This window comes from Zea mays, chromosome 2 (assembly GCF_902167145.1).
Source record: "Zea mays cultivar B73 chromosome 2, Zm-B73-REFERENCE-NAM-5.0, whole genome shotgun sequence".
Taxonomy (NCBI): domain Eukaryota; kingdom Viridiplantae; phylum Streptophyta; class Magnoliopsida; order Poales; family Poaceae; genus Zea; species Zea mays.
In genome coordinates, this window is record NC_050097.1 from 11,093,840 (window position 1) to 11,096,790 (window position 2,951).

Sequence of the window (2,951 nt, forward strand, 5' to 3'; positions counted from 1 at the left end):
TCGCGCTATAATTCACCGGACTGTCCGGTGTACACCGGACAGTGTCCGGTGCGCCAAGGAGGAGCGGCCTCAGGAACTCGCCAGCTTCGGGAAACGCCAACGGCTAGTCCACTATAATTCACCGGACTGTCCGGTGTGCACCGGACTGTCCGGTGCGATTCCGGAGCAACGGCTACCTCGCGCCAACGGCTACCTGCAGAGCAATTAATGCGCACTCTGCGCGCGCAGAAGTCAGGCGCGCCCATTCCGGCGCACCGGACAATGAACAGGAGTTGTCCGGTGTGCACCGGACACCCAGGCGGGCCCACAAGTCAGAAGTTCCAACGGCTAGAATCCAACGGCAGTGATGACGTGGCAGAGGCACCGGACATGTCCGGTGTGCACCGGACTGTCCGGTGCGCCATCGAACAGACAGCTCCACCAACGGTCAAGTTTGGTGGTTGGGGCTATAAATACCCCAACCACCCCACCATTCATTGTATCCAAGTTTTCCACTTCCCAACTACTACAAGAGCTCTAGCATTCAATTCTAGACACACCAAAGAGATCAAATCCTCTCCAAATTCCACACAACGCCATAGTGACTAGAGAGAGTGATTTGCTTGTGTTCTTTCGAGCTCTTGCGCTTGGATTGCTTTCTTCCTTCTTGATTCTTTCATTGCGATCAAACTCACTTGTAATTGAGGCAAGAGACACCAAACTTGTGGTAGTCCTTGTGGGAACTTTGTGTTCCAAGTGATTGAGAAGAGAAAGCTCACTCGATCCGTGGATCGTTTGAGAGAGGGAAGGGTTGAAAGAGACCCGGCCTTTGTGGCCTCCTCAACGGGGAGTAGGTTTGAAAGAACCGAACCTCGGTAAAACAAATCTCCGTGTCTCACTTGCTTATTCGCTTGCGATTTGTTTTTCACTCTCTCTCGCGGACTTGTTTATATTTCTAACGCTAACCCGGCTTGTAGTTGTGTTATATTTGTAAATTTCAGTTTCGCCCTATTCACCCCCCCTCTAGGCGACTTTCAGCACCGGCCTAGGGAGATCACCGTCCTCCGGCATGCCGAGATGATTGCCTTCGGAGGGATCCCCTAGCTCGACGTGGAAACATTCGCGGCTTGGGCCGCAGTCCTCGTCGTCGAGGCTGCGGCTACCGTCGGAACAGTTGGAGAGGCAGTAGTCACATGCGGTCATGAAGTCCCGCATGGCACTGGGGTTGCCAAATCCAGAGAAATCCCAACGGATGTTGGGGTCGTCATCTTCCTCGGACCCAGAGGGCCCGTAGGTCGAGACGTCCGTCAGCCGGTCCCAAGGCGACCGCATGCGAAACCCTAGAGGGTTTGATCTCGCCTCTACGAGAGCGCCCGCCAAAGCAAGGTCACTAGGCGGGTTGAGGCTGAGTCCAAATGACGTAGGATGGGAATCGGTCGGTACCTTTCGGTCGACGAGCAGCGGCATAGTCACGTCGGGGACTGATTGCAGCGTCGTCTCAGGTATGAGGGCGACGTCCTGCAAGCTCTCCGCGAGCGTACTGGCGTCGTCCACTTGCTCGGGATTGGCGTGTCGCGGGGAGATGGCGCTCGCCTTCGTCTCAAACGCGAGGTCGACGCCCGGCGCGCCCCCCGTTGGAGCGCTGGGGATGTCGACTCGCTCGACAGCCGACGAGGCGCAGCCTCCTGCTTGGCCTTGGTTGCCCCGCCTCCTCCTCCATCGGCGGGGGAGAGGACGGGGCAAGCTCGAATGTTGTTCTTCCGCCACGCGGGGAAGACATCGTCGATTCCGCCGCCGGCGGGCGGGCTGTCGGCCGCCATTGTCGTTGTCGCGCGGCGGTGAAAGGAGTATCATGTCATAGCTGCCGTCGAAGGACATGAACTCAAGACTCCCGAAACGGAGCACCGTCCCGGGTCGGAGAGGTTGTTGGAGACTGCCCATCTGGAGCTTGACGGGAAGCTGTTCGTCAACACGAAGCAGGCCCCTACCTGGCGCGCCAACTGTCGGCGTTTCGAGACCGGGGGGTCCCTAAGCCGACGAGTGAATGTCACCACGTGCCCCAGCCCAGATGGGTCGACGCGAGGCCGAGCGCGAAGGGGGGAAGTGAGGTGGCCGGAGATGGGCGTGAGAGAGGTGGAAATCCCGCGGCCTTCGTGTTCGTCCCGCGCCCAGGTCGGGTGCGCTTGCAGTAGGGGGTTACAAGCGTCCACGCGGGTGAGGGAAGCGAGCGGCCCCAAGACAGCGCCTGTCCCGTCCTCGTCCCCGCGCGGCCAACCTTCTCTAAGAGGGTCCTGGTCCTTCCTTTTATAGGCGTAAGGAGTGGATCCAGGTGTACAATGGGGGTGTAGCAGAGTGCTACGTGTCTAGCGGGGGAGAGCTAGCGCCCTAAGTACATGCCGATGTGGCAGCCGGAGAGATCTTGGCACCCAGCTGGTGTGATGTCGTGGCCGTCGGAGGAGCGACGGAGCCTGGCGGAGGGACAGCTGTCGGAGCGGTTGAGTCCTTGCTGACGCCCCCCTACTTCCGTAAGAGAGCTGAGAGCCGCCGTCGTCACAGAGCTTGCGGGGCGCCATCATTGCCTATCTGGCGGAGCTAGCCAGATGGGACACCGGTCTTGTTCTCTGCGGCCCGAGTCAGCTCGGGGTAGGGCGATGATGGCGCTTCCTGTTGACGTGGCTGGCCTACGCCCTAGGTTGGGCGACGTGGAGGCTCCTCCGAAGCCGAGGTCGAGTCTGTCTTCCATGGCCGAGGCCGAGTCCGAGCCCCTGGGTCGGGCGAGGCGGAGGTCGTTCGGCAGAGGCCAGGGCGGAGTCCGAGCCCTGGGGTCGGGCGAAGCGGAGTTCGTCGTCTTCTAGGGCTGAGCCCGAGTCCGAGCCCTGGGGTCGGGCGGAGCGGAGTTCGCCGTCTTCCGGGACTTAGCCCGAGTCCGAGCCCTGGGTCGGGCGGAGCGGAGTTCGTCGTCTTCCGGGACT